This window comes from Neofelis nebulosa, chromosome 13 (assembly GCF_028018385.1).
Source record: "Neofelis nebulosa isolate mNeoNeb1 chromosome 13, mNeoNeb1.pri, whole genome shotgun sequence".
Lineage (NCBI taxonomy): Eukaryota > Metazoa > Chordata > Mammalia > Carnivora > Felidae > Neofelis > Neofelis nebulosa.
The window spans coordinates 15,041,822-15,062,910 of record NC_080794.1 but is presented as its reverse complement, the minus strand read 5'-3'; the positions used below and the strand labels follow the sequence as shown (position 1 = coordinate 15,062,910).

Here is a 21,089-nt window from a genome sequence, read left to right as displayed (position 1 = left end):
GGCCCCTTCCATAGTCTAATCCTACCAATCATTCCGTTCCTTCAAGAGAGATTTTCTCCTTAGTGTCTGGACTCAGAGTAGCTGCCCAGGTAGAGTTTGATGAATGGGTGACAGATGGATGGATTGATAAATGGATTAGAATCACAGGGTCAAATAATGTCCACGTTATCTACGGACTATGATGCATGCAGCTGGGATGCTTCCTAACAACAGATTCCATCTCACTAGGAAACGTTCCAGCTCACTGTTACTACACCAATTAATACTTGCTGTATTAAGTTTCTGTGAATTTGATGTGTCCCTCCGTTGAACAAAAGTGAGATTAGGTATCTTCCAGGTTCATTATATTCATGTTTTTCCTCTTTGGCCGGCTGTGTGTTCATTTCCTGGGTCCGTTTATATGGAGAGCTGGGTACGTATCTTAGGTAATATACACACACTATTTATAAATAAGACCATTGTGGCAAATGTTTTCTTCAGTTTGCTATTTGTACTTTGGCATAAGTGATTTTAACAGGCAGAAACCTTATATTTTAATATGCTCAAAATCTTCTATATTTATATACTCAGAAAGTTCACCCCAGAGGTATTTTACCTCACTCTCCTCACCATACACTGTGGCCTATGAGCCTTTTTGCACAACTTTCCACAGGCCTAGGTCCAGTCCCTTTATGGCCTTGCATATGGTGTCTCCTTGTCAGATGTTCTTCCCTCACATCTCCTTGTCTGTTCTTCGAAACTGGTTACCTCCTGCACCCCCTTCCTATCTTTATAGCTCAGCTCCAATATTCCTTCCTCAGGGATGTGGTCTACATCAGGTATTGTGGTCAACACTCTGCAGAGTAACTGAGTAGTAGTTATATAGTCTTAAAGCCAATATTGAATTTCTCTTTGGGTTAATGTCCATCCCTTTCAGCAGAGACTGGTTCTCTGCTCCATTGCTCATTGGTTCTCCATTGCTCATCCTTAAACCCACAATGCCTTAGCAGGATGCCTGGCAAACAGACATTTTGTCAGTATTTATTGTATTAATTAATTGTGTTTAATTATAAAGAGGGGTGGCATCAATTCTGTTTTTATATGTCGGACTATTCTATTTTTTTCCATTTAATTCTTATCCCTCTGGATTTTATATGTTGGCATGTGTTGTTGAGTTAGCCCAGTGCTTCCCAGACTTATTGGATGGACCATGCCACTTGCCATCTTCAAACACATATTAACCCTCCAAAGAACTAAACTTCTAGAGGATACACTGCCAGAGTATTTGAAAACACTCTCTTGTTTGTACAGATGACAACCTAAGACACAGAGATTTACTTATACAGATGCAAAACTGAATCTTGATTCATAAATAACCGTGTCATAAAAATAAGCTACAAATGATCAGTGAAGATGAACGACATAAAAATGACGAAAGAGGTAAATTGTGTAAAGCATCACACACAAAAATGTAAGTGGTGTATTCTTAAATGTCATCCTTATACTTAAATTGATTAATTAAGAGAAAAAATAGTCAGTTGGGTTCCTTGCTATGTACTGATGACCTGGCTAATTTATTTTGAGCAACTCAGTTAACCTTTTCATTCCTTATTGTGCACATTTTTCAAGGGAGAACAGTATATGAGTAATTTTCCATATCCAATGTGTCTGGTTTTGTAAAAAAAGAAAACAACTTGTAAGCTGATGTCCATTATATGTATGTTAAAGGAACAATTATGTGAAAGGTATCTATTACGAATCATTACTAATTTGCAAAAGATTTGGAAATAAGTAGCATGCAAAGCTATATTTTATACACATCTATATTAGAAAGATATTTATGAGTATCTATACTATGGACTTTTATGGACATACTATAGTCCATTAAAGAATGGCTAAATGTGAATAAAATAGAGAAGCTATCCTCGAAATACAGTATAAGAATTTAAAAGCAGAAAGATATGTAAAAAGACATTAACAAAAGACCGACTATAAAGTTTCTGAAGACACATGAAAATGGTGCTGGGAGAGTTACCAGTGAGCAGGGGTGGAAAGAAGGCACATTTCATCGCTTATATATAAGGTATAATTTAAGATTTAGAGATTTAGAAATACTTTATATATACATACATATATATAGTATATATACATACATATATATAGTATATATACATACGTATATATATATATATATATATATATATAAAGTATATACATAGATAGATATTATATAGTCTGCCTTTCTTTCATCCACAAACCTTATTAAATGCCTGTGTGTTATTGTCTGACAGTACAAAAAATAAAGAAGTCCGTTCCTCTACTAAGGAAGCTTCCAAATGTGAGAACAACTTGCACTATGTGAAATAAATGCCACAACAGAGGGACGTAAAAAGCCCCACTGACGTCCAGAAAAGGCCATTGAGACCATATGGGAGGCGGGCTTGCAAGACTGTTCAAGTGCTCGTGCATGGAGAAGACGAGTAAACCACTTTGATCAGAGGCAGCAGGGTCCACAGGGCAGGAAGGTACAAAAAAGAACACAAGGATTCGGTCATAAAAAGTAAGGCCATCATTTATGGACCACGTACTACATACCAAGCATTTCACATCCTGTGTCTCCTTCAATCTTGTAACAGCCAGTGAGAGAGTTCTCTACTCTCCTCATTTTAGGTATAAGGAAACTGAGACCCCCAGGGGTTGAGTAAGTCATCTAAGGTCCCAAGTGACAATTTGTGTGCTTGGACTCAGATTCAACTGACCACAAATGGCTCCTAATCATCGTGCCCGTGTAAGGACTGCCCTGGTTCGGCCCTCGCGCCTGGGACAGGATGGGTGGAAAACCATCACTGAGCCTGAAAGCAGATCAACCCCCCACAAGTGGCCCTGTGTGCCAGGTTAAAAAATGTTACAACAGTAACAGTGACAGCATTCGGAGGATGATCATTTATGCAGCATTCACGAAACACCAGGTACTTCACTGAGAAGGGGAGAAAGCGGATGAGGCCCCAGAGGCCATGGGCACAGGATTTAAGGAGGCGCTGGCCTCTGGGCACTTCACATGTAAGGTCATTTAGCCAGAAGCCCTAACGGTTGGAACAATACAACAGAGCAAGAACTCCCCCACTCTGGAGCAAGATGTTCTCAGTGCACAGGAAGAGAGGGTGACAGCTGCTTTGACCCCATCGGGATCACTCACCCCCCTCTTTCCCACAGGGGCCAACCTAGGGGAGCTCGGGCCACTTCTGTCTGCTCAGGCACTCTGTGCCCCCTCAGGACCCACGGGAGCTTTTCCCCATTTCGACAAAGTCTAATATGTCGCTTAGCACCCGTGCCCCTGGAGGTCGGGGCACGGACACTGGCTAGATTTCCCAAGGCTGCGGAACACAGGGAAACACAGGCTGCCATGAGGGAAATGCAGTTCCACCGTCCCATCCCTCAGGAACCTCACTGCAGACGGCTGGTGGCAGGGGTCGGGCGTTTCATCAGAAGGGCAACTCCTCGAACGAAACGTGAACGTGAGCAGCCACGGAAGGCACTCCCCGAATCAACAATATTGCACTTGGAAGTTTCCTGCAGACGATGTCTAAGGAATGTGCGAAACATCTTAGGAAAAGGTGGGTTTTGACACCTTGCAAGCCAGTGAGAGTCCCCTGCACAGGGGAGGTGACCTGCCACATGACAACAGCGCCAGCCACACAGCCTCAGTCCTTTGCCTTTGCAGACGCACTCCCCTCTCCCCTTGGGCACAATTCAGAGACTAGAAACCAGGCAACCTGAACATCTGTGAGCCCGCAAATCCACATGTTGAAATCCTAACCCCCGTGTGATGATGCTCCTAGCTGATGGGGCTCTTGGAAGTGATCAGATCATGAGAGTCACCCTCTCTCAAAAGAGACCCCAGGAGGCTCTCTGGCCCCTTCTGACACATGAGGACACAGCAAGAAAACAACGTCTGTGAACGAGAAAGCGGACACCGAACCTGCCAGTACCTTCGTCTCGGATTTACCGTGCTCAGAACCACAAGCAACAAAGGTTTGTGGTTGAAGCCACCATGCAGACTATGATAGTTTTGTTACAACACCTTTGAATGGACTAAGACAGCCAGGAGGGGAGAAGAGATCTGAGAAAGAGAAAACAAAGCATCCACATATCTTGAGGGATTGGTGAAGAGAAGCTTTAGGTTTGCCTTACGTTTGGACTTGCATACAACATGACGCTAGAATGTGCGTTTTAATTACTAAAGTGGGATTTCTCTAATGATTGAAATGAACTGGAGCAATTGTCCAGCCTACCTAAATTTAATCCATGTACGGAGAAAATAGAAACACTAGACCAAGAGGAATTTCAAGGGCAGTGGGAAAAGGAACAGAGGTGCTTCATAATGTAAGCTCTCTGATGAGTCCTGTTTTTAAAAATACCCTGGCTGCGCCTTTATAATCACCCTTAATCCTCACAGGAACAAACTGAGGCAGGTAGTTACCATCGTCTCAGTTTGCCTGGCAAGCCTCCGTCCCGTCAGTGGCAAGATGTACAATGTAAACATAATAACGTGCACACTCTTGGCCACGGGAATTAACTTGGGAAGGAGTAAGTGGCCCAGGGGAGGGCGTTCACCTCTGCACCGTTTTCCTGACTGTACCTAATAGGCAAAAGAGCCTCTCGTGTTGGAGCTGATGGCTTGCAAGCCTAAGGAGGTCAGTGCCCTCCCTATTCCTTTCCACATGGGGAAAGACTAGCCACAGTTGGAGAGAAGGAAGTCAATACACATACACACACACACACACACACAGCAACCAAAAAACCTGAGGAGGATCCAATCCTTGGACCCCGTCATTTCTGACACTAACTTTTCTTTCCTGTGTCCCAGTTCTAGAAGCCAATAAATGCATCTTTCCTAAGTAAACCAGTTTGATCTGTCTTCCTGTCAATTTCATCCAAAAAATCTGAACTATTACAATTACAAAAATATTTAACTGAGGATGAGGCTAGAAAAATAAGCTGTCTTCCTCAAGGGCATAAATGTTGTAAGTGGCAAAAAGTGAACTAGATTTCTGGATCTTTCTGACTGCATAGTCTTTGATCTCAACAAATAAATCTATTTTGTGAAATTTCAAGGGCACCATTGAGGATTTTTTTTTCAAGTAGGCTTCAACACCCAGCATGAAGCCCAACACAGAGCCGAACTCATGAGTCTGAGATCAACACCTGAGCAGAAATCAAGAGTCTGGCACTTAACCGACTAAGCCACCTAGGCACCCTACCATTGAAGTTTTAGGAGATTTTTTAAAAAGTATGGGGCGCCTGGGTGGCTCAGTCAGTTAAGCATCTGACTTCAGCTCAGGTCATGATCTTGCAGTTTGTGAGTTCAAGCCCCGCGTCCAGCTCTGTGTTGACAGCTTGGAGCCTGCTTTTGATTCTGTCTCTCTCTCTCTCTCTCTCTCTCTCTCTCTCTCTGCCCATCCCCTGCTCATGCTCTGTCTCTGTCTGTCTCTCTCTCAAAATAAATAAACATTAAATTTTTAAAAATTATAAAAAAGTAGTGGGGCTTCTGCTTTTCCTCCTTCTTACTCCTTTCTCTTCCTTTCTTTTTTCCTGCCTTCCTTTCTCTTCCCCTTCAGAGCAATCTGGTCCTAATGTCCATGTGCACCTTGGGCAAGGAGGGTGACAAGGAAGGAGGAGACTGGGTGAAGGGGACATCCGCGGGGACATGGCCCCCCCATGAGCAGTCAGAGCAGACCAGGGCTACCCTCTCAGTGTGGTCAAAGGATTAAGACTGAGCCCCATGTCTCCTGTTTCAATCTTTGCCTCACTTGGTGTTTTTCTCTTCTCTTTCTCCAGCCCTCCCCTATTTTTAGTTTACTTTTTGCAATTCCCCCTCCATCTAAACCTTGAAAAACTGCAGGAAATGCAGAAGCATCTTTTGAAAGTACCATTCTGCCCGTTGCCACGAAGGAATGGAACCAATGATCCCCAGCAAGAGGCATGAAAATCAGAATAATCCCCATTCTTTTCCATTGAAGTTTTTGTAGCAGATGAAGAGAAGACGAAGAAAACTTCAAGGTGGGCCCGACCACAAACACACAGACACCTCTCCTTGCCTCCCCCCTCTGAGAAAGCCCAGCCGTGCTCCCATCTGGGTGTCGCCTTGATGTGCACAGAGTCATAAAGCCTTTCACCACTGCTTGGGTTGATAAACTACTGTTGTTCCTTGACAGCACCCATGTACAGAGGGACCCATGGTCCAGCGTGCAGCGGCGGAGGTGAGGGGATGGGAAGACACCCACAAGAGGGGCAGCACGTGTGGGGCATCCGCGCACAGGGGCAGAGGGGGCATCCATGCAGGACCCAGAGTTCGCGACCTCATCTGTGATCGAGAAATCCCGGAAGCTGCAAAGGTAAGGGATTTTTACAAATGTTGTGCTGACGCATCCTTTAATATCGAACACAGGATGTGTCGATCCAAAATGAGAATGTGTTGATCCAGAATGAGAATTATGTGACGAATGAATGAGTGAATAAGCAGGGCATCTGCAAGACAGTTAAGAACACAAATGTGAAAACATTATTAATTCTAGCGTTAGCTGATTTTCCCTGCTTTTAAACAGGGGGAAACACATTTTTGTTTTATTAAGCCATGAAGTTGTTAGGGATTTGGTTTCCTTGATGAGAGAACTCTTCTGTTTCATGAATGTTAATCCTCGGTATCCAAAATGCCACTCTAAAGAAATACTTAGCACCACAACAATAAGACAAAGGCCCGAGTAAAGTAAACATTCCAGAGGCCTTCAGAGGTTAAATAGGAATCTGGAAATAATTATCCTATTGCTAAAAAATAAATAACATATGGAAAATATAAGCAGTGGGGGAGGACTTCCTCTTTTTAAGCAGAATTTTATTCTTAAAATTTTTTTTGACAAAATAATATTTGACTGATGTAGTCTAAAAAGTAAAGCAATAATATAATTATTGTTTGGTATTAATATTATTGTGTTCATAACCTACTTTTTATCATTTAGAAGTATTCCCTGTATATGAAATCATGGTATTTAATATTATTTTTTGCCCCACTTTTTATTATACAAAATTGTTCACATTGTATATAAAATGATTTAATTTGAGGTACAGAAGAGAGATTGACACATATATATATAACCCATCACCCAGTCAAGAAAATTTAAAAATAAACAACAACCTGGATTTATTCTATGGCCTCATTTTCTGTCTCTCTCTCTCTCTCTCTCTCTCCCTCACTTCTATTATTCTGTGAGCTTCTTCAAGAAGGCGTCTAGACTATGACCCCTTCCTCCTTTTGTCCACCTACAGCTGTCTGGTTTCTGTCCGCACCACCCCACCAAAACCGCGCTCACCCAGAAATTGTTCTGGGCGTTAAATCAGAGGGAAAATTCTTAGTTCTTAATTTACTTGACCACTAAGAACATTTAGCACCACTGCCCACTTCTTGAAACTCTACAGTCTTGGTTGTTCCCCACACTACATTCTTTCCAAATTTCTTCCTGATTATTTGGCCCCACCTTACCCTCTTTTTCTCTTCCTTACTCCATTATCTTTCCCTGTTGTTAACGTTAGGATTTTTTCATCCAGTCACCTGAGTAAGAACACTGGGCATCACCCTGGACTGCTGACCTCCCTTCTGCCCTCATAGTCAACTAATTCCAAATATATCTCCACCCTGTCCCCATATCCTTTCCCACTGCTGCTATCTTACTAAACACTCTCATTATCTCTCAGCAAGTGATTCTAAGAGGTTCCTAACTAGTCTCCCACTTTCCAGCCAGATCCCCCCACATTCCATCCTTCAGAGCTGCCACCAGCATGACAGTACCCCATCACTCCCCAGTAACAACCTTTCCGTGGTTTCCCATTAATTGCAAGAGAAAGCCCCAGCCCTTTGGGACAGCCGGCATACTACATTTCCCTCTCTAAAGTCTTTCCCTTTCCTCTGTAAACTGGCAAGTCTCCTTCCTGCACCACTAATCTACGAAGCTAGTTCTTCTGTACTCTTTTCAGCCTACTCTGCACCATAATCATCTGCTCCCGTAGCTTTTATATCTACAGCTCAAACCTCTCTTCTGAATATTAAAACACTGTATTCAACTTCTCATTGGACATCGGTCTTCGTTAAATCAGAGAGAAAATTCTTAGTTCTTCATTTACTTGACCACTAAGAGCGCTCGGCATCACTGCCCATTTCTTGAGACTCTACAGTGGCATTTTGTGTGTCTAAAACGTCGTCATCTTTCTCCCCAAATGTGCTACTATCTTTGCTATGTAGGTGACTGGCACCACCTAACTGTCCTCTGCAGAAAACCAGAGCCCTCCCTTGTGTCCTCCTCTTTCTTATTTTCCGCATGTCCATTTTCTACTCAGTACAGTTGATTCTACTATCAAATATAATTTAAACGGATTCACTCACAAGCATCTACACTGTAGGTGGGAACTAAGTCAGAACTGCACCATTCGCAACCAGCTCAATATCCCGTTTCGTTGCCTCCACCTCTATTACCACGTGACTTCCTCAATCCATTGCCCAATATCCTGCAGACTGAATTGTACTTATAAACTAAACACTTGAACATTATACCTCTGCTCAAAACCCTTCAACAGGTCCCTGTGATCAACCACGAGAATCTAAATTCATTTGCATGACCTTCACAAGCTTCTCCACGAGTTCTTTGATTTATGTCACGACTTCTGCCACTAAGATGGCACACATTTGCTCCTCTGCGTCCGAAACCCCTCTGTGTTAACCGGGCCTTAGAAAGTGAATGGCTTCAAACTTGACCAAGGGTTATCATTTTTGTTTCTGAAAACGAACGTATACTATCATGAAACCAAATAAAAAATTAAAAAGTGAGGGTCGCCTGGGTGGCTCAGTGGCTTGAGTGCCTAACTCTTGATTTTGGCTCAGATCATGATTTCACTGTTTGTAAAATCAAGCCTGCATTGGGCTCTGCACTGACAGAGCCCCCCCCCGCTCTCTCTCTCTCAAAATAAATAAATAAAAATTTAAATAAGTGGCAACAGAAAAGAATAGGGCTTTACATGTTTACATTTCGACTTTTATGAAAAAAAGGTAACAAATGGCTAGCAGCCCTTTCTGTGTAGTTACTTAAAACAGAAAAAAACAAAACAAAAAAAGGCCTTATAAAAGTGGCTTGATAATTAGAGAGATATTGTCATATTTATTAATTAAAGAAAAAAAAAAGCCCAGAAATGGACCCCACAACTATATGGTCAACTCATCTTCAACAAAGCAGGAAAGAGTATCCAATGGAAAAAAAGGCAGTCTCTTCAACAAATAGTGTTGGGAAAACTGGACAGCGACATGCAGAAGAATGAAAACTGGACCACTTTCTTATACCATACACAAAAGTAAATTTAAAATGGATGGAAGATTTAAATGTGAGAGAGGAAACCATCAAAATCCTGGAGGAGAACACAGGCAGGAACCTCTCTGATGTTGGTTATCGCACCTTCTTACTAGACACATCTTCGGAGGCAAGGAAAACAAAAGCAAAAGTGAACTATTGGGACCTCGTCAAAATAAAAAGCTTCTGCACAGTGAAGGAAAAAATCTACAAAACTAAATGGCGACCTTCAGGATGGGAGGAGATATTTGCAAATGACATATCTGATAATGGGTTAGAATCCAAAATCTATAAAGAACTTATCAAACTCAACACCCAAAAAGGAAATAATCCAGTTAAGAAATGGGAAGAAGACATGAATAGACACTTTTCTAGAGAAGACATCCAGATGGCAAACAGACACACGAAAAGATGCTCAGCATCACTGATCATCAGGGAAATACAAATCAAAGCTACAATGAGATACCACCTCACACCTGTCAGGATGGCTAAAATTAACACAGGAGACAACAGATGTTGGCAAGGATGAGGAGGAAGAGGAACACTCTTACACCGTTGGTGGGAAAGCAAATTGGTGCAGCCACTCTGGAAAGCAATATGGAGGTTCATCAAAAAGTGAAAAACAGAAGCGCCCTATTTCTATTACACTACTAAGTATTTACCCAAAGGATACAAAAATACTGATTTGAAAAGACACATGCACCCCTACATTTATAACAGCATTCTCAATAGTTGTCAAATAATTGAAAGAGCCCAAATGTCCATAGACTGATGAATGGATAAAGAAGATGTGACGTATATGTGTGTGTACACACACACACACACACACACACACACACACACACACAATGAAGTATTACATGGCAAACAAAAAGAATGAAGCCTTGCCATTTGCAACAACGTGGATGGAACTAGAGTGTATTATGCTAAGCGAAATAAGTCAGGCAGGGAAAGACAAATATATGATCTCACTCAGATGTGGAATTTAAGAAACAAAACAGATGAATAGAGGGGAACAAAAAGAGAGAGAGGCAAACCATATAACAGACTCTTAACAATAGAGAACAAACTAGAGGTTGCTGGAGGCGTGTTTGGTGGGCAAGTGATGGTCTAAATGGGTGACAGGTACTGAGGAAGGCATTTGTTGGGACAAGAACTGGGTGTTATATATAAGTGATGAATCACTAAATTCTACTTCTAAAAGTAATACTACACTCTATTAACCAACTAGAATTTAAATAAAAACTTGAAACAAAAACAAATTTAAACTATTACTTAAATTTAGTAGCTGTAGATTTAGGCTGGAATATTTTGTTTCCTTCAGGAATATTTTTATCAAAATGATACTTATTATAAATGAGTTATATTTTCAAAAATAAATAAGTAAATGGGAAAAATAAATCTACTTCTTTGCAATATAATTTAGGTTAAAAAGGACAACAGTCAGGCTTTTTTCCCCTCAGTTAATTGTAAATTATTCCCCTAGAGTAAAAAATCTAAAATTGTACGTAGGTTTTTTTTTTTTTTCCCCACTAAGAAACCTTGAATTTTAACAGTTAAATTCCTTCCTCTTTTACAGACCCTGTCTTCACTGAACATCATTTGAAACAAATTGATATTTTTGAATCTTGGCAATACTCCGGGGACAACATTACCAGCAATGAAATTTCTTCCAAAAATCCAGAGAATGCAGTGAGAGACTAATCTGGGCTCAGTTAATTATATGTTTGTAAAGCACTCTGCGGGGTGTTTTTTTCCCTCCCATATTTATTTTTAACACAAACATATACACTCAGCTGACGGCAGGGCAACCATGGTCATAGCCTCTAAACTCCATGAGAGTTTATCACCTGCATTTATTTACTGAGCATTCAACAAGTATTTACTGAGCGCCAGCCTGAGACACGCTTGACTCCTACCTTCATGGAGCTTAAATTCTAATAAACGGCGTTCACCGAACTACGTTCCATGCGTTTGTTGTGTTAAATGTTCTACTTCCGTCTTCCCCTTTAAGCCTTTAAGGTCACCATAAGGAAGCGACTATTTATTATTACTGCCTTTATTGTTCTTCTTACTATTTTGTAGACAAGAAGACAGGACTTGGAGGGATGAGCAACTGACCAGAAGTTCGAGGGAGGCAGTGGTGTGTTTAGCTCAAAACTCAAAAATCGTCTTCTTTGTAAGTAGTATTGGCCACATACACAGCATTAGCCAATGAGCTGCAAAAAGTTTTTAGGTGGTGTTTCCGAATGAAGCTCCTTAAGTAGTGCATGCTTCAGCTGGCGGATGCCCTTCTGTCCTTTGGAGTTCTTTGTTCCTTCCGCTGAGATTGGACAAAGGGGTTCATAGTGACCATGAAGAGAAAGACCACAGAGATGGTAAAATGGCGCGGCGTCAGACAGCCCACCTCTGCTGAGGCGCACGCCGGGTCATATCACCCCCTTCTGCAGTGTGTCCACACCGCAGAGGAACAGAAATCCATCTCTTTGCTCGTTTCCAAAGCCCACTGTGAACTGCTTCCTGCCTGCCTCTCTGGGCTCATCCCAACCTGTCTCTTCTCTGTCTCCAGAAACCAACACAGGTGGCCTTCTTTCTGCTCCTAGAATGTGCCAAGCAGGCTCTTCAGGGCCTTCACACCTGCCGCTCAGGACACTCTAGGGTTTCTGCTTCTCCGCCTGACCGACCCTTCTGGTCAGGCAGATCTTAGCTCCTTGTCATTACTTCAGAGACGTCCCCTAACCACCTACTCTACGGCAGCCGCCAGTAATTCCCTATCACGACCTAGCCTAACTCTTTGTGCAGGACTTCGGACTGTCATACTTTTTCGTGTCTATTTCCTCCTTGACTCAACTGTGTGTTGTGTCGATCACCTACCGCACTTCCACCAAATATGAACTTTTGTGTCCACTGAGCAACCTCTGGCACATACATAATGCCTAGCATGTAGTCAGAGCTCAGGAAACATTTGCCACATCGATGTGTCGTGTACCAAACCTGCTCCTAAGAGATATAAAACACTCTAAGTGGAAATCTCTACATTTATCTCATGCAGGTTCTATAATTTGTACTACTGAAAATACTTCAGCATATTTCACTATATAAACCAACATTCCATATTTTCATTTCCTCAATCATCCTTCACTCTGACGACATCAATGCCAGAATAATGAGAAGAAGAGAACTCAGAGCAAGACCAAAAGCAATAAGGTGTCTCAAAATGAAAGACAGATAGATGTCAGACACATGGAAAAAACAATTTTAATCGGGCTTTTGCAGATTTTACTATGGGAAGAATCTCCATTTCTCATCTAATCTATATGTAGTTCCCAATTAATACTGTAACATTTGGGTGACTGAGAAAAATGTAGTTTAATTTTTTGCTTCTATAGTTTAAAATGTTGCTTCTTCACCACATCTTGGGTTGAATGGGGGATATGCAGCAAGTTATGGGTTATGAGTTTACTCTGGGGATCTTTCTGAGAAGATAGACACACATCAGAATTATGGATTATGGAACACATTATGTTGATTTATCCATGATTCCTTCTCAATATAGTGAGGTGGCAAAAGATAGTGGCTAAGAGCACAGGCTCTAAGTCCAAACTGTCTGGATTTGAATTCAGGTTCTGCCACTTATTAGTTGTATGGCCTTAAATATATTACATAACCTCTATGTGCTTGAGTTTCCCCATCTGTGAAATAAATCAAAAGGATGTTTATCTCATAAGTTGTGTGGAGATTAAAAGAAGTAATACAGGTGTTATGGGCTGATTATTGTATACCCTTCAAATTTGAATGTTCAAGCCCTAACCCTCAATATGATGATATCTGAAGATGGGCCTTTAGAAGGTAATTAGAATTAGATAAGGTCATGAGGTGTTAGTGGCTAATAAGAAGAGGAAGAGGTCTCTGTCTCACTCTCTCACTCTCTGTGCACCTAGGAAAGGCCCTGTGAAGACACAGCAATAATCCAGTCATCTGCAAGCAAGGACAAGAGCCTTCAACAGGAATCAAATCTACCAGCACTTTGATCTTGGACTTCTCAGCCTCAAGAGCTATGAGAAATACATGTCTATTATTTAAGCCACTTGTCTGTGGTAATTTGTAATGGTAGCCCAAGCTGACAAAGACAACAAACAGGTCAAGCTTTAGAATGGCGTCCAGCATATAGTAAGCACTCAATAAACATTGTCGATTATAACCATACATAACCGTACCCATAATGAAATATACCAAGATAAAGCACTGTAAAGGAAGAGCTCTCTCAGTTGAAGTAAGAAGCAGTTAAAGCAGCTGGCCTGTGACCTATTCCTCTCCTGGTTGCCATGCTAATATTGCCGAAGTAAGAAAGAATGCAGGTGACCCAGTCTTATCTTCTTGGAAGCATGGTAAGTAGGTGTCTGAGCAACATCCTGATGATTCATGCTAGGAGGAATATCCACATATTTGGAATACTCTTGACAGTATGTCCCTAGTTCAGGATTGCTTACAGAATGAAGCATGGCTCCCAAGAGAAAATCACCTAATCTATATGCTCCTCAAAAAACGAGCAACACATGGACTTCTTACAGACCTCCTATATTATTCAGGGCCAAAAAGCATGCATCTGGTGAAAGAGAATGTGAGTAGTTACGCAGGTGTCCCAGACTTGTTCCCTTTCTCTTGTGTTTCACAACTGCACGTTTCCTGGAAACTATTAGTAAAACAGAATACTGGTAAAATCTCTGACTGGTGTGAGCCCAATTGGACTCTCCAACACTCTGTTGTCACTCAAATTGAAACCAAAGTTAGGACTGTATCTACTAAAGGGCAGAAAGAATTCTAGAATACTTTAAGATGTTTGGAATTCATGGGTGTTATCTCATGTAGTCTTCACAACAACCTTTAATGTAGACATTATCCCATTTTATAGAAAAGGAAACTGAAATTTAGAGACATTGGCTATATTGGAAGAACAATCACTATGTTTAAAGCCATCAAGTCTCTGAGAAGGATTGTGTATGGGCTCCTTGCCCATATCCTCTTACCCTTACCAATTTAAAGCACAATGGCCCAACATCCAGTTGCTAACACCTGCAATTCTTTGCTTGCAGGCTTTTCCTGGTAGCCTGAGATGGCTAGGTCCATGCCAAAGAAAAGTTGCCCCAGAGGAAGTTAAATAGACAAGTTATTCAAGTCTGTCACATTAGAGAGAGACCGAACTCAACAATAGGGACAGCTGGGGATTTACAATCAATGAACAGGGTGAAGCAGCCAATGGGTGGAAAACTTCTAAGAGGAACTTAGGTATCAAGAGTGGGGAAGGGGAGCTTGATTAGTTATCAAGGATTAGGGAGTATCCCACTAAATCACCTCAAAAAGATTCTTGCTACAACTGGGCTTAGTGTACCAAGAACAAGTCCTAGTTGAGAAGAAGGTTCAGAGGAGCCTGACTAAAGTTTGGTCAAAGGAGTGCTTGTCACCTCTCCAAGAACAGGCCAGAGAATTAATGGTCACCAGGAGCAACCTGAACAAAGACTGAGGGGTGCAAACACCTGGGCTCCCTCACCCCACAGGAGTACGCCTTGGAGAAAGGGGCTCTGTCCTGGCTCTCAGATTTGCACAAAGGGATCAAGCTTTAGTTATGCACCCTAGTAAACTGCTAGACAACAAGGTCAACTTTTGATTGCCTGTCTCACATCCTGCTCCTTGCACATTTCCTGGGGCCAAATTCCAAATCAACTTACTTGCACTCAAATCCTTGTTTCAGGGAACCCAAACCAAAACATGAGTTTATGTATTCTCATTCAACAGAATAAGATCTAAACAACCCCAACAATAAAAAATATACATTAATAGTTTAGCGAAAGATAAATGCTATATTTAAAACAATAGTAATATGAATTTATGCAGTATAATATACTTTTAAAAACATACCCTGTGTTTTATCTCATCAGGTATTTATACCAACTTTGTGAAGCAAACAGAATATTTCCCCAATTTGACAAAGGTATATAAAATGTCGAAAAATTAGAATTTTCAAAACAGGTAGCCATAGCAATTTGCTGTATTGGTTCCCATGGCTACTGTGGCAAATTACCACAAATGCAGTGCTCTGAAACACCACACATTTATTTTCTTAAAGTTATGGAGGTCAGAGATTCAACAAGTGTCACTAGCCAAAATCAAGGTTATCAGTGGAGCTGTCTTCCTTCTAAAGACTCTAGAAAAGAATCCATTTCCTTGCCTTTTGCAACTTCTAGAATTCACTTACATTCCTTGCCTTGTGGTCCCTTCCTCCATCTCCAAAGTGCATAACTTCAATTCTGTATCTGTTGTCACATTTCTCTCTTTGACCCTCCCACCTTCCTCTCGTAGGAAAACAGTGAAACCAACTGGATAATCCGGGATTCTTTTACTATCTCAAGGTCCTTAATTTAACCTCATCTGCCAAGTTTCCTTTGTCCTTTAAAGCATTCACAGATTCAGAGGATTAGTTACACGAACATCTTTGGTAGGGATATTATTCTTTCTACCACATAAATACACTATATAGCTTTAAATTAGAAGAGTCGTTTCAGAGACAGAACCAAGCATAATGGAGGCACATATGTTGGGGATATCATGGAACTGGCCAGTGCAGGTACATTAAAGAAAATGAAATTTAACCTTATGTCACCTTAGCTATAGGAATTTACAGTTTTTCTCATAGATCATCAGAGAATGCCAGCCCATCCCCAAATACCAAGCCCGTTCTTGCTGTCTCTGGACTTCCTTTTTCCCCTCACAAATCTACACTGATCCAAATAAGGAAGACTCATGGGCAACCAATCAGCTAGAAAAGCCAAATAACTTCCATATTTACCCCGTAAAACTCCTTACTTTGTGAGCAACTCAGAACTCACTGCTTGTGGAGCCTTGACCTTCTCATCTTACAGACTGAAACTCTTGAGTAAACTCAGTCTTTCTGCTTTATTTTACTTGGTGAACAGAATTTCGTTTTTGACAAAGAGAAGATAACGTATTCCAAGGAATGACATCATAGTTTTATGTGAATCAATCACTGATATTTTTAAAAGGCTGACATGCCTCAGAAGTGGGACATATGCAAACCTTAACTTCCTCCGACATGTATTCAGGTATACGTGAATTGCGTGTACACCTAAATCATATACTTTTTACTTTCCTTGATTTAGTTCTTTATCCTTACTAAAAACTTACGTTTCTTCCTGGTCTAGCAAAAAAAAAAAAAATGTATTCACAATAGCAACACTTTGTTAGCCACATATAAATCAATATTGTAGAACTTGGACTCTTCCAGCCCTCTTTCAATTATAGTTTACTTTTCTCATTACCTGTACTTACTCATCTCTTCAATATCCTTAGCCCTTAAAAATGGAAAGTCTGACAACCAAAATTATTAGTGCTATACTCCCATCTCACTTTTATCTTCTCATTATTCTACCACAACCATCTATAGAAGCTTTATCTGATAGAAATACGTGAGCCACAAATGTGAACCACATATGCAATTTTCAATTTTCCAAGAGTAAAAGAAAAAACACAGATGAAATTAATCCTAATGGTATATTTTATTTAACTCAATATAATCAAAATATTATCATTTCCACATGCAATAACATTATTAATGAGATATTTTACATTCTTTGTTTCATCGAAATCTTCAAATTCTGGAATGTATTTCACACTTACCGTGTATCTTAGTTGGCTTAGACACATTTCAAGTGCTCAACAGCTACATGTGGTCAATGGCTACTCTACGGGACAGCGCAGATTTATCTTATCCTATCAGCTCTCACTGAAAGCAAGCACAAAAAAACAATGGTATATCGTATAGCACCCACCACTGCCATATTAGTACGTGGCAGGGCCTCTGGCAGGACCATCCACACAGAGCCCTTGTGTTGCCAAACCAGGGCACCACGTGGTATTCTATGAATCCTAAAATACGCTGCATTCTGCGAGGGTGGCATCTTCCAAAGCACAATTCTGGATCTGACTATGCACAGGCTCAACTTCTAACCAAATCTTCTGAGGCAAAATTCAGAGTATCTAGAGGTGTCTCTGGAAGGAGGTAAAAGTTATAAGGCAGTTATATTCTTCCAAAATTCCTTACTTTTATCTCTCCTATAGCCTTGTTCAAATTTTTGGTCATTAGCAGGTTCCATTTCACTCAAAAACATCTCTGTAATGGATAGAATCTAAGTATTTTATTATTAGTTCCTAAGCACAGCTGGGTCACACTCTCCTGTTTATGACACCCCACGATAACTACTGCCTCCGTGGGTTACCACATGCTGTGGGGGCCCAAGGAATCAGATGACAATGTGCCTGTCATCTGATTGGTCCCTCTGTCAGTCAGGAAGGCTCTTTTCACCAGTGCCGGTGAAATCTGCATAAATTATTGCCTTTTTCAAAACACAGCAGAGTTTTGTTTCTTTGTGGTAAATACCTGATACTATCTGGTTCAATAGTTTTTATACATAAAATACTCGCTGAACAACACTTCCTATTAAGAAAACGAACAAACTAGAAATGCTTATGCACAACAGTTTCTACAAACCATATTAATTTCAGACAATGGGAAACAAACTCTTTTTTCCATTTTTAAAATTTTTTATTTATCTTTGAGAGACAGAGCGGGGGGAAGGGCAGAAAGAGAGGGAGACACAGAATCCGAAGCAGCTCCAGGCTCTGAGCTATCGGCACAGAGCACGACGTGGGGCTCAAACTCACAAACAGTGAGATTGTGACCTGAGCTGAAATCAAGAGCCAAATGCTTAATTGACTGAGCCTCAGGCGCCCCTTGTGTTTTCCACGTTGAAGAATGCTTCTCATGTTCAATGAAGCAGGCCCTTGCAACGCTAAGTCCTGAGCACCCATCTTGTGCACCCTGAGGGGTTTTAGCATGGGCCCCAACACAGGAGAAGGAACTTGAACTTTTAGTGTTCAGAATAATTGATATGGAAGTCATGTCTTTATGTTAAATCACCCATCTTCAAACTCACAACGGGTCATCCTTCTAGATAATAATTAGGGAGCGTCCCACAGAATCCAACACAAATCCGTGCTGCATATGTACCGAGCACCCCCTTCGTAGGACAGGCAACACTAGGTCTGGAAGACTCGTGGCAGCAGAAGATGGGCACTGTTTAATATCCCTGGTGCCCTGAAGAATATCCCCGAGTGTTTGGACACACTTAGTGCCCGCCATTAGCAGGCTATGAACACATGTTTACTGAAACAATTCTTTAATTTACCCATACACAGTTCTGCTATTTTTCCTGTGTACCTCTGCACAAGAAAGTAAGAGAAAGCTGGGTAGAAATATCCTGTAAGATAGATAGATTTAGGTGCAAGAATGAGGAAAAAAGACTGCAAAACCAGAGTTCAGCTCTGCAAGGCAATACAACCAAAATAGTACAAGGTAAAACACCCCTAGGTTTGGAATAAATGCTAAGCCTCTCTACATAATTATATTCTTTGCAAGTCTAGGCATGCATGTAGGTGTCTTACGATTTAAAATGATAATGTAAAATGTAGCAGAATCAGATACTTTTAAAAGAAAACCGGAGAGGTCATTACTTAGTTGATATGACTTGCTCTGAGTACCAGAATCTTGAAATTCTAATTGGTTGAACCCACCTAATCTGGTAGGTTCATTTTTTTTTAGCTTTTTTAATGTTTATTTTTGAGAGAGACAGAGAGAGAGAGAGGGAGGGAGGGAGGGAGACACAGAATCTGAAACAGGCTCCAGGCTCCGAGCTGTCAGCATAGACCCCGATGTGGGGCTCGAACCTACGAACCATGAGATCATGACCTGGGCCAAAGTCAGACGCCCAACCGACGAAGCCACCCAGGTGCCCATTACTAGGTTCTTTAATTCATATATTTAGTAGACACTTAGGGATTTGCTGGGAATGGCAGGACCAGAACATCCATGCATGTGCCTTCTACCCTTAAATTCAGAGCCTTCCCCATACTTTCTCTAAATGCCTGTGTTTGTCTCCATTACAATCTTCCACTTCCACTCCTGCATCTGCTGCCTCATTTCCACCGTTCTGATTTCCATAAAACACATCTGCTGGAGAGAAGGATCTTGTTAATTCACTCTGCTGAAGATTCGCTTGGTTCTCTTGAGAGGAGACACATCACATCAATCAAAGTATCTCTCCCATTTTTGTGACTCTGCTGTCATGCCCCAGTGCCTCCCCCAAAACCCTCTCAACATGTGACCCTGAGACCAAAGGAAAGTCTCCTGGGAAATGCACTGCATTTATCCCCTGAATACTGTTGAATAAAACGCAGTTAGTGTGAGTCTGTGTTATTTGCCCTAGGGTCTGAAGACAATTTCTATTGTCTCCACACTAAAGAAACCATGAAAGTTACGACCAAGAAAATGTAATCGTAGTAAGATCTACATTTCTCTGCATTCAGCCTCCAATCTTCTACAATCCACACTGTTCTCTTCAAGGGAATCTGTGCTTAACTTGGCCCTTGTATCAGGGCCTCCTGACCACATGAAGATTGTCCCCCTCTGAATAAAGTTCTCAAAATTCACTTTATGTTCCATATTAGGAAATGATTCTGTAAGGTTCTGCTGCAGGAGGTTGAACAAAATGCTGACAGCTGTTTGTGCTTGTTACCAAAGGAAAGGTTTTGTCTGTCTGTCTACACCCCAGCTCTTTTATTTGACTGTAGTCTGTGCCGTGATGTGGAGTCCCTCCTATGCTGTCACAAAGGGGAACATTGCATTTGTTCCAAAAATAGATTCTTCCCAATGTGGCACTAATAACTTTCTTCATGACACCACTAAGCATCTCTGGATGGTGGGTTTTCAGATGTATTACTATCTAACCATTTAAAACTCCTAGTCATATAGGTTCCCCTTATTTATAACAGCTTATGTGTTTAATCCCAGCATAACATAAGGTTTGAAATCCAATATGGATAAAATATATATCCTTATCATAGGTGCCCTATAACTTGCATTACAAATACTTTTATCCTTGAGAGAGATACAATGCGATTTTAAAGTGAAAAGGAAAATTACCCTATGGGAGTCTATGACTAAATTCAGAGATGGGAAATTGAGAATGTATGGGAATCCCAACATGATGAGCCAAAGTTTAAATTTATTCTATAACAACATAGTAAAAGAAGAATAGGTCAAGTGATCATTCTTAAAACTTAAGATGAAAAATCTTATAAAGCCTCACTTGAGAAAATCCGAAGAATAAAACCACCACTTACAATATCTGTATGACATATATTTCTCTTCGATTTTACTGTAAAGCCCTGTGTCACAGACACTTTTTACCCATCTTTTGAACCCCTCTACCAGCATAATGCCTTACATATACCACCGGACCGGAAACAGTGCTGAATGAACAAATGTGACACATTCTCTTTATCGTGGACCTGAGAGAAGGTCCCTTCTCTTTGTTTATAAACTTAATATTGCAAAATGGACCAAAATTAAAAATCCTACCATGGGAAGGTACTCTTTTGCATTGGGCAAATACTGACTCTACTAGGTGGGAATGTATGTCAGAGAGGTCACAGCTTTACCTTTCAATTCTAATTTTGTGGTTTTGGTGGTAAGAAAAAAACCAGAAAATAATAGTTTGTCCACAGCACAAAAGTACATGTTGGTAGAGAAGTAGTTAATGGTACCGTAATTAGCGAACGGCAGCCTGATTGGTCACAGACTAATTGTTG

At 41.0% G+C, this 21,089-nt stretch overlaps 2 long non-coding RNA genes across 4 annotated transcripts in view; one reads left to right on the top strand and one right to left on the bottom strand.

Moving 5' to 3' along the window:
- The window catches only part of LOC131492627 (uncharacterized), a 36,343-nt gene extending 25,016 nt beyond the window's left edge, over positions 1-11,327 (top strand). For all 3 annotated transcript variants that reach the window (XR_009252193.1, XR_009252192.1, XR_009252191.1), the window contains exons 2-4: positions 5,818-6,039; positions 6,195-6,374; positions 10,948-11,327. This is a non-coding gene — a long non-coding RNA (uncharacterized LOC131492627). The remainder of the gene's footprint in view (positions 1-5,817; positions 6,040-6,194; positions 6,375-10,947) is intronic.
- LOC131492629 (uncharacterized) overlaps positions 1-21,089 on the bottom strand; it is a 121,648-nt gene that overhangs the window by 61,976 nt on the left and 38,583 nt on the right. The gene's annotated exons all lie outside the window — the stretch shown is intronic.